Raw genomic sequence first — 12,186 nt, forward strand, 5'->3', positions numbered from 1 at the left:
TCTTCCCTAAAACGCTCCCCCCCACCTATCGTTTGTGCGCACCTGGAAGTAATTATGATATTGTATCTAACAAGATGAGTTGTCATTGTTAATGCAAAATGATTCTCTACTTGTCCATTGTTATTGTGAAATACGGATTCTAATACTGACAGTTAATTTCAACTTATATGACGTAATTGTTTCGCGCTACATGTGTTGGTTTTATGTACGATGAGTGCCGAGGTGCTGACAGGTTGCAGCCCACATTGAGAAAAAAAAATATCCGTGAGAGATAAACTGCCGTTGAGTGTTGCAAATACAGCAAACGTAGCGTCGATTTTTTTGTATCATTGAAGATGCCGAAGATTTTTAGACTTTCTGATGCATTAACCGCCTCATCTGGTTCATTGCGCCATTGTGCGCATCTAAAAATACTAAAAGCATCAGGTTTTATGTTCAATGCAGGGATGGTTTAGGAATGGTGATATCCGCCGCTTTAACGGGTATCAGTACAGTAACGGAGGGATGAATATGCTATGTGTGGGTACTCGAGTTTGTCGGTCGCGTCGGTCGGATTCCGGGATACTCGCCGACCCAGCCCCACGATGCGACATTGCTATAAAAACGTTCTATGCGTTGCATTTCTGGCATGGCAATATACCTACGAGAAACATTGAACAGGACCGGAGGAAATGGCACGACTTTGTGCTTGTCGTATGCTCAGATATATTATGAGCGTAATATGGTAATAAAGTAAGTTCTTTTGACCATGTCCGATACTAATAGTACCATGGGCCTCCACAAAGTGAAGGTTTGTATTAACAGATGTCGTTTTTACGAGAAATGGATGTTAGCCACTCGCTCAACTTATTAGGTCCATACTCTAACTTCAAACATAAATTGAAAAACAATACGTGAATTTTCCAGACCCAGGATTTGAACCAGGGACCCACGACATTATAACGGGCGTTAAGTAAGTAAATAATATGAAAACTATTTTCCGCATATGAATAATTCATGTCGAGACTATATTAAAGTGTTGATCGCTATTCATATCTCATTTTAATAAAATTATATCATAAAATCAACACGATGTTTTATTGACATCACTTTTGAGTAGATCCCTGTAGATCAGAAGAGTAAATGACACAGTTGCTGGAAGTTATGAGAGACATGTTGACCGGATACGAGTTGTATCTGTAACATCATTTCCCCCATAAAACTCCATTCATTTTTATTGCATTATCTTCAGCCGGGAAGACTTCGAGAGCGTAAAAAAAAATAAAATTTCCTGTCGTCGAAAGAAACTGTTATAGGCAGGCAGTTTGGTTTAGTTTATTGTGCCCCATTTTTTTTTATTTCTGCATGCGCGCGCTTATCAAAAATTGCCTCTTTGAATTTTGCCTGAAAGTATAAATTATTGCAGAAGGGTCCTTAATTGCGAGAAATGTTTTATCTAAATAAAACGCGCATTTAAAGATTGGTATGAAAATATTTTTTACAGCGAATTTTATTAGATAAAATTATTATTTTGTGTAATATTGTTTGCTTATAATATAATGTTTGAGACTTTCACGGTTGTTTTTTATCGTAATAGATTCTTGAGTTTCCACGCGTGTACTTCTTACTTATTTTCTCGACGTTTCAGGCTCGTTGCAGAGGCCATTATCAACCAACCAACTGAATACTAGATAATACCTATAAGGAAATAGTAGGAATAAAAAAATATGATTTCCGTTTTCATATCTTTGCAACAAGAGGATTTAAAATATGCTGTTTGTTGTTATTTTTAGTGTAACAGGCATTTCGAAAAACGCTGAAGATTCGATGACGAAATTAAAATTCGAAAAAATATACATAGGTGTTTTTAATGACTATAATTATTATAATGGAATATTAGCTTTTATTTTACGTTTATATAAGTATGTAATTTTTTTGAATCAATACACAAATTTATAGTTTGCATTATAAAATTAATCATTATCGGTTGTACAGCCCTTGCCGGATATTGAGCTACTTAAAAAAAATCTTTCATCCTAGACGATCCAGCACCGACACTCTCCAGAAGCTTTGATCGAGTAGAATTATTATAATATGCCAATAAGCCCAATGACTTGGGTGTAATAGTAATGAGAAGTAATGCAATAATCACAAGCATAGTCAGGCTTCGAAAAAATTACATAAATATTTTATGACCGCACCGGCGATCGAACCTGGAGTCTCAAGCTGAGAAGACAGTGACTTATGCATTGGAGTATGAGACGTAAAACCCATTAGATCGGCGAACTCATCAAATTCAGCACAACTACGTGGCGGTAAATAGCCTTCATCAGTTAGTATAATTATCAAATCTCCCTCTGCGCATCTATTCTATACACAAGACTGCTTTTGGCCGCTACGGAAGTTATCTAAGGTAGGTTTGTATCGAAGTATTAACACTTATTGTAACAATTACAATAAGTTAGCCGTCTGAATAGTCAAAACTGTCTATCTCGCTCTAAAATTTACCACAGCCAAGTGAGGTGCTGTTAAAACATTGCACTTATTGTAAGAGCAATGTCTAACTTATTGTAATAATTGTTACAATAAGTGCTAATAATTCGATACAAGCCTACCCTAGATAGCTGCCGTAGCGGTAGAAAGCAATATTGGGTATAGAATAGATGCGCTGATGCTGATAATATGATGATAAAGATCTTTAAATTATTATTAATGATTACTAATAATAATTGTCAAATATTATGATGATTTTCAAAATTATTATGATGAATTCAGTCCACTTCATTTGGGGTCCCCCTTTTGACCCTAAATATATTAGCCGAGCACTTATCCTCTATTCAAAAACAGACAGCCCGCGTGTTGATTTAAAATTCATACCTAAATGAAAAGTTCCAAATTTATTTGAGTTAGGTAGGTAGTTGCGGGGAAAACTTTCCGGGAAACTCAAATTTTCCCGCCAAACAAGAGAACTTTAAATGTGCGAAAATGCCCGCTGTCGTAAATAGGAGATTTATTAATATTTATTTATTCGTTCATAGCATCAACAATATTAAATAATCACTGATTCAATTCCGGTAATTTTTAATAAGTACTTACGTATTCATTATTAAACCGACTAAAATGTATTAACTTTTATGTAAATATTGCAGAAATATTATGTAAATTAAAGCTTATTAACATACTAACAAATATTACTAGGTGGCAGTACCACCTGTCATCATTTTCATATGTCTTCTCCTTCTGTCTCTCCCTCTCTCTCTCTCTCTCTCTCTCTCTCTCTCTCTTAGCCAATAGAAAAAAATATTTTTTGAAAAAAATAAGACACCCGGCAGGATCGAACCTGTATCTCTTAGGTTTCGCGCCCTGTGCATTACCACTATGCCGTGATGTCGGTTAGTAATTAACGTAATAAATTTAGAATACAAACACCGATCGCCTTAAGCAATTAAGCATGGCAGTCGTAGCATAGTGGTAATGTACATGACGCAATTCCCAAGAGACGCAGGCTCTATTCCTGCCGGGTGTCTTACTTTTTTCAAAAAATATATTTTTTCTATTGGCTATCTCATGAGTGTTTTCAAAATTATGTATGTTCAATAATTAGAATGGTACATTTTAAAAATCATGTGAATTATTCGTGGAATAAAAAAAAAAGTTAGTTTACGTGTATATTTTTCAATTATTTGTCTGTAAGCTTATCAATCTGGCACAGTCTTCGTAGAGTCAACTGATTTTGCCTAGCACGCCATCACTGAACTCTTTCATTTGTCATGCGGCGACGCTTAGATGACGGTTCTTCCTTATCCATAATGTTTGTGTATGCTGACTAAGATTACAGTAGGTTACAGCACCCTATCCTTAATATAATTAATACATTGGACGCTAAAGACGCGCCCAGCGCATAACGATTAAGATGTTAAGGTGGCCATTCGATATAATTAGCATGCTATTTAAATGTGGTAATTAGGTAATTAAAAAGTAATTATCTAGTCAGCAGTCAATGTGTTTAAACTTAAATCTCATGGATAACACACTAATTTCTCGATAATATGCTATTCACCGCACAATAAGCATTTGTCAACTAGTATGTCAGTAACATTTATTTTCTTTCACGACCCTATTAAAATAAGCTATTCCTTCAATTTGTTAAATTTAGATTTTTTATTTTGAGTTTATACGTGTATGTTTGATACGTCTTCTTCCTGTCTCGCTTGCTTTAGTACACATTTTCATTTGTTTTCTCTCATGTTTTACATAATAATTATAATCTAAGGAAAATATAATAATTATATTATAAAGTAATTCTTTTTACTAAGAAAATTCCATTAGTTTAAATTAACAACACTTTTAATTAAAGCATAAAATATAAATACGTATTTTCGAATTTTCCAAGGTTTTTCAGAAAACTTCTAAAGCAAAATTTATTTTTAAAACTTTTATATTAAATAAAAAACTAATAATGTCTGCTAAGTTGGACATTTTTTCCTCATCACTGATATTATAGTTTAAAATATTTTATTTTTAAAGTTTAAATGAAAAAATCGAGCATGATATGTATACCTATATATTATAATGTTGATAGCAAGATGATGTCCCAGTCCTCTTGTGATTTTCAAAATGCGATATCTTTTCCTAGAGCCGAGAGAAATTACAGATAATATTTTCAAGCAATAAAGCGATCTACTTGGGAATGTTGGAGTTTAATTTTCCTGATTTTTCATCCCGTTCATTTGTGGCGTTAAAATTCGCAGCAATTAGCAGGCGGGATAAGCTAATCGAATTATAAGAAATATGAATATGTAATTACGTTGAGAATCCGGAATAATTACCAGCCGTTTTTAAATGAGGCCCATTTGTCTATTTGATTAGTCAATTTTTCGAGTTTGTTATATAGAAAATCTCCGATTCGCGCAGCCATTTGGGTCCATTAAAAATAAATTATTTAATAAGCCTTGAATGATTTATTGAAGAAACTCTCCGAAATCGAGTGGCTGTGCTATTTATTTTCCCCTAATTTCGCCCTACCTCTTTATTATCAGATATGCTCAATCGATCCAAAGTGCTTACAGAGTAAATAAAAAAAATGAAATCCTCGTTAATGATGGGACGTTTTTTTTAAAAGCGTGAGTAATTAATTACCATTGAAACTGTTTCTGTTTACTGATATTATCTCGATGAGCAATATTTAGATAACGGAAATTAAAAAAAATATTCACAAACTTTTTTACACCACCCTATATCATGTGATGTAATATTATAATGAAAGAAAATGTGAAATATTTAATCCATTTTTTTTTGATAACTATAAAATGAAAATGTTTTTGGAGCTTCTTATAGAGTTCTAGACATAAATATATATATATATATATATATATTGATCAATTTACATAATTTAAAAACAAAAACTTACCTATTAGAAAAAAGGTTTATTTCTGAGGAATTAATCTAACTTATATTATATAATGTATGTTCAATAAAGAATATTAAATCATGTGAATTATACGGTGAATTAAAAAAAAATATTTTCATAATAATTGCTGTTTGGTCTCCGCAGAATTATTGAGACATTTTAGATATAACTAACTGTATAGATGTGTCTTCAAAATTCTTTGGTCTGGAAGGGGGGTGACTATTGATGGAATCCTTAAACAAACAAGACACGATCGAGAGGTTTTGCGTAACATTAAATTGTCTTTTTAAGTATCCTATGGCTCCTTCCCTTGGGGATTAATCACGGCGAACCAGGGGGCTGAGGTGCATATTTTGAAAGCCACTGATGGATGCCACCAATGCAAATTGATCAATATTTTAAGTTAAAATTTTTTTTTATGAACCTTTTACTTGCAAAATTGTGAGGAATTGTTTTTTTTTTTGATATGAATAAAGTCGTCTAAATGATATTATTATGTAATTTGCTGTCTTATAAAGTAAAATTACGTCTTTTAGTATTGTGAGTATCAATGGTCATACACTTTTTTTTTCATTCGTAAATAGGTGGTAGCGTGGTTGAAAAATGTACCCTACTTAAATTGAAATAAGACTCAAATTGCAAATACGCATTCGTATATTGTGCTATTATGATATGTAGGTACCAACATACGCAAATAAAATATAATTGTAGTTGAAAAAGGAACTCTAAAAATATTTCAATATGAGTGCATAGTACCGCGAATTCGTTGTTTCTTTCACCCATTCTGGTTTGCCAATTTTAATATAAAAACTTTGTAATATAATATAAGTGTGTGTTGATATTGTCAAATACATATTGCCAGTCATTCTAAATGTTGCAGCATGATTTACTAGCTAAATCGGTTTTCATCAAATTGTCAAGATTGCATGAATTACGAAATAGCTATAGACTATTAAACCGATCTGTAGAATTTAATACTACCTATAATATTGTATATTATTATTCAAGTAAATTTTAGATCAATTAACTTATATATAATAATAATATATATTTATATTAAATTATCTGTAATGCATGAGAGAAAAATAGGTAGGTTTATGAAAAGGTATAAGAAAGAACGAAACATTGAGAAGACGTATTAAACATTTACGTATAAAGTCAAATTCTAAATTTGAAAAATTGGAAGAATTGTTTATGCTAATCGGGTCATGAGTGGAAACAAATGATATTCGCACAATAGTTTGACAGACACTTACAGTACGGTAATAGCATATCGAGTGATTAGATTATTGAGAAATTAGTGTGTTATACAATAGATTTAATGATAATTATAATATAGATAGGGTGCTGTAACTTCCTATAATCTTTGTCAAGAATACACAGTCAATCTAAAACTAGTAACATTACAGATGAGGACGAAACACCAGTTTGGCGTGCTCGACAAAGCCAGGAGACTCTACAAAGACGCTGCCAGACTGACGCAGCAGTTCAGTGGAGAAGGGTGGAGGTAGGCTGTTAAATCCACCATAAATAGTGCACACTAAACTTTGTCTGTGATATTATGTATTTGTTTTAATTGAAATAAGACTACAATTTAAAGGTGGTGTTGGTTAGTTTTAAAAATACAATTAAACCCTGCGAAACCAAGCCATAATAGATTTAAAAATGATGATATAATTATGTAATTGAATCGTATATAACTTTGGAATATTTTATAGATATATTAATATTTTTATCGTCGATTATAGTTCGATTTAGACAGGAATTAATGAATTTAAAAAAAATGAACCAACAATATATTCTTAATTCAACGAAAACAAATAAATATGAATGAAAAAGTGTGCACAATTTTGTCGTATCCAAAACCATTATATTTTGCTTTAGGTGTGGTTTAATTGATTTTTAAAAACTAACCAACACCATCAGCTGTAAATTATATAGTCTTATCAAGTTAGAGTTCATTTTTAAAAGTTATACTCTGAAGTATTTGTTTGCTCTAATATTAAGAGGATATGGTGATGATCAAAATTGAATCACCCACAATGGCTGCGCAGCTTAAGCGTCGGCTTATATCGTCGTGGGTGCCAGGTTCCAATCCTGGGTCTGGCAAGTACACATAATGTTTTTCAATTTGTGTATGAGTCAGAGTATGGACCTAATAGCAAGTGGCTGACATCCATTTCTCGTAAAAATAAAATCTGTCAATACAAACCTCTACTATGTGGAGGCCCATATAATCTTATTAAGATCGGACGTGATCGAAAATTCACAAAATTGAATGTATATAGATTCGTATTACCAGTTCAATTCTGAAAATTGTTGCTTCAATGCATATCTTAAAAATCGAACAGATACTGTTTACATTTGTGCTTCTAAAAATAATCTCCCTACTCATTCATGTATAAAAAAATGAATTTCACAAGATACAGCAAGGTATAAATAATACTAACATAACATGATAACTCATATAAATATAAAGCTCTCAATAAAACGACTTAAAAAAGAGAATAATATTTCTGCCATTTTTTCCCATCGTTTAGGCCTTAGGGTATTAAACTCAATGCCATTAGATTGAGTGGTGATTACAATGATATGGAGATTAAACATTCATCAGAATGTAATCGTTATTTGTCGATAAATCTATACATTTTCAATTGTTTTGTATTGCGTGGAAGTGTAGAAATTAACCAAAAATGTGTGGTTTTAAAGTGACGTAGCATGTCTTGTTGTGAGAAATGACATCTTATCAAGCTTCAAAGGTCTTGACTTTTCAGATTTGAAAAACGATGTCTACGCCGATTCTTTGGGCTACATTGGTACGACCGTGTTACAAACACTAGAATTCGTGAGTAATGACGAAGAGATGCTTCATGTGGTTGGGACATGTGTTCTTGATGCCGCAAGAGAGTACGACACTCTGTAACCTTACCGTGCTATAATAGCGAACTACGCGCTGCAGGTTTCACATGGCAAGATTCACGAGACGTGACGATGAACTGAGGGAAGTGACGCGACCTTGTGCTTGTCCTATGCACCAATACTGCGACGTGGTATGGTGAAGTAAGTAAGTACGCAAGTATGTTTATGATCTTATAAATGCGATCAAGGCGACAAAATTTTAACATTTACTTTAAATCTTAACCTCATGGAACAATATTAAGTTTGTTCGTATGGTAGATTATACGTTTTATAACTTTTCTGCACTTTTTACTACACTATTACGCCTATTTGCCTGATTACCTCGAATGCAAGTAGATCATATGATATTCACTTGTATTAATATGTAGTAATAAGTAAATAAATAGATAATATATGTTAAAAAAATATATTTTTAGAATATATTATATCATTTTCATAATAGAGCCGGAGTGCAATGTTATGAAGTATATAATATACTCTAAGATGAACGAGATGACTCGTTATAGATTTATTTAATGTGAATATTGGTTGTAGGTAAGTCATTCGCACAAGTCATTATTTCGGCGCATCATTCAATGGCAAAAAATGACCGTAAAGTAGATTCAGATATTGCTGGATGAACGAAACAGTTATGTGGGCGTACGTGGCAAGGTAATGCAGAGGAAATGGAGTGAAATAGGATCTGGAAATGGTTTCATACAGATTCAAGCCGATGATAGAAATAATATTAACAATGGTCATCTTATGTAACTATCGAAAACTATATGGAACAATAATCTAAATAGATAATTATTTCACTATTTTAAAATATATTTTCCTGCAATCAGAAAAGTCACAAGAACCAAGACTGTCACCGTGACTGTGCACTAGCGCAGGCATGTTCAACACGTGGATTGCGATCAATCATAAAGAATGTAAAACAGCGTGTAAATTTATTTGAAATATATTAATATGATTTCATTGAGATTTTGAAGGGGAAACTGGTGACGATTCCTTAATCAGCTTTTATCAAAATTATTTTTAAATAAACCATGAGGATGTCGCATCATTCACGGCCTGTCACAATTAGTGAGAGGTGTGAATCCTCGCATTTTAAATATACCGTCATGCAGTAGGCTCTTTGCACAGTATGATAATAGTTTGACGATGAGTACAATAATTACCCAAAATAAGACCAAAACTCATAAATTTCACAGTATTATCTGCCAAATTATAATACATTTTAATTATTCACAATACTTAAGAATGTAACATTCTAATTATTGAACATACATATTTTTGAAAACACTTATTATTTGAAAATGTATTATTTTCAAAAGAAAAACTCAATTTGGAAAGCGCTTCAGAGAGCCACTAGCACAGCCATTAGTTATAATTTGTCGCAATTAACTATAGCATAGTGATCTATGTGCTGGTTTTACTCCTGCAGGGTGTCTAACTTAAAAAAAAAAAGATTCTTTTTATTGGTTATAATATTATATTTTTTCAGAAGTGTTTTCAAAATTATTATATAATAATATGTCCTATAATACATTTGTGTAAGTTGAAGAATTACAGTGATAGATTATAGTAGATAAGAGCCTAATTGAAGTTGGACATACGTGCACTGACGCATTAAATTAAGATAGTCTGGGGTTATTAACATGTTTAAATTTCCTGTAATATTACGCGTAAAAGCATTATGAAAACTGTGTCAGTGGAGACAAAATATTAACTTATCTGATTATTGCTATAAAATAATATTTGTACATTTATTATATTATCCGGAACATTGGTCTGAATAAAATATATAATACACTATATTGTAACGCGAAAACATAAACAATTTTTATTATAGTCACGTTAAATACATTCAAAACACAAAAAACTCACTAAAATCAGCTGGTACCGCGTGCGTAGTGAAGAGTATAAATAATATTGAACGCGACTATTTTCGTTTATAAGACGCGGATGTGCACGAGCTTTGGGCGCGACGTTAGCACTGAAAAGCGTACAGGCCGACGCCGGGACCCCTTTCTCAAGTGAAAAGTCTGAAAGGAGAGAGATATGTGGTCGAAGAACTGCGTCGATTGTATACAGAAATAGACACGGCGAGGCAAGATTCAGCACGCGCTATGATGTGGAATTAAGAATACAAGCTTTTTTACACTAATTCCTTAAGTGTGTATATTTTTAAAAGAATTATGGATTCAAGTAGCTTGAACGCATAAACTAGATTTATAATATAGGTATCTGTGAGTCGAAAATGATCAAACAATATTTGAAATCTATCACACTACCTTAGGGTATTATCTAAGTCATCAGTAAATTGTAATCTGCGAAAATCGATAAGTGAAATATAATAATTAGTTTATTGTTGACCATAAGTTGTCTTATATTATTTTTTCCTTTTATGTACGTATCTAAAGGTGTATTTAATATAGTTTTCTTTGAAAATATACGTATTAAGATATGGAGACATATACATTTATGGTCAAATTAAAGCTTGCAACATAATATTTTTATCGATGTAATGTCAATGTGATGTCTAAAATAACGTAAAGATTTTACTGTAAGTACATGTGGTTCCATTTTTTTAAATATGAATTTAATGCTGTTTAATAATAAGTTTTATTGGGATGAATTGAATGATAGTTGAAGATAAAATTAGTTTAGACCGACACAAAAAGTATTTATTTATTTAAGAAAACAAATTTAAATTCAAGACGTTCACAACATGAGATTTAGCAAATTTATTTAGAAATATTACCATTACAAAAGAGAAGAAAAAAATATATTATATAAAAAATACAATTTTAACAGAAAAATAAAATTTCGAAAATAAAATACATAGCACGTCACTGAGAATGTCTTTGGGGAGCGCATTGATTAGTCTTGCACCCTTTGCCAATGGTGCCTGATAGGCTTGACACGAGGAAACGGTTCCGACCCAGAATAGATCATTGCTACGACCACATAGGTAATTGACGGGCGCATGTAAATTCAAATTGTTCAGGATTGAAAACCATCCCTCATGATATCAGGAAAAAATGTTTCAAGAGCAGAAGTAACCTACGAGATTCAAGAGAGTGAAAAGTAAACATGCCCTGTAGAAAGGCAGTCTGAAAATAGTTATATGTCTTAAAATAAAAACATTTATATTCTACATAGTTCAAAAAGGACCTGAACCATTTCAATACAACATTTTCAACTGAATAATATTCGCGACTGAAAAAGGTTATAGACTACTGGTTTAAAAATATTGGTGTATAATCAGGAAACCACAATCAAAGAAATTTTCAAACAAACATCACTTCACTTAGTAGAGCAGAAGAACGATATGGTATTTTATACTAACATAAGATATCCGACGTATCTATCTACTAACATAACGGACACTACCGGACGTTGTGTATCTATCTCAAATACCTTTTTAGTATTACCGACTAAAGTTTGTCAGTCAGTGTTCTACAGTAAAAATTAAATAAATAAAGCATTTATTGATAATTCAACCTTATTTCTTTTTTGTGTTTTTCTCCTTTCTTCGCCTGTGTCCGCTCCATAGAAAATATAGATATCTCCAGTTTTCTTGCATCTTTCCAAGTCGCCACCGAATACCCCATGTGTATGATATTTAGTAGTCCTACAAGATGACAGAACTCGGTTAACTTTAAAAATATACAGGTAGCGATAATTTAAGTGAACTCTAATTTATAATGGTTGTTCGGATGGGGAGAGTGGACTCGGGAACTCCAGGCATTAATCTTATTTGATGGTGAGCAGGAAGTTCCGCTCTCTTGTCTCTCACAAGTTACTCGCGCACACACGATCACAATTATGTCACAACGTCACTCGTGGCATTAGAGCGCCTAGCATGTACAGACGTAGTCAACCTGTAG

At 32.5% G+C, this 12,186-nt stretch overlaps 1 protein-coding gene across 2 annotated transcripts in view; it reads right to left on the bottom strand.

Annotated features, from left to right (window-relative positions):
• The window catches only part of LOC147066914 (irregular chiasm C-roughest protein-like), a 428,804-nt gene that overhangs the window by 141,761 nt on the left and 274,857 nt on the right, over positions 1-12,186 (bottom strand). Inside the window, exon 1 of one of the 2 annotated variants that reach the window (XM_085954086.1) lies at positions 10,181-10,300. The exons of the other annotated variant lie outside the window; for it this stretch is intronic. The gene's annotated coding sequence lies outside the window, so the exon portion shown is untranslated. Of the gene's footprint in view, positions 1-10,180; positions 10,301-12,186 lie in introns of those variants that run through there. 2 annotated transcript variants of the gene reach the window in all.

This window comes from Rhyacophila brunnea, unplaced genomic scaffold, assembly GCF_057557595.1.
Source record: "Rhyacophila brunnea isolate RB1 unplaced genomic scaffold, BYU_Rbru_1.0 scaffold_4, whole genome shotgun sequence".
Classification (NCBI taxonomy): Eukaryota; Metazoa; Arthropoda; class Insecta; order Trichoptera; family Rhyacophilidae; genus Rhyacophila; species Rhyacophila brunnea.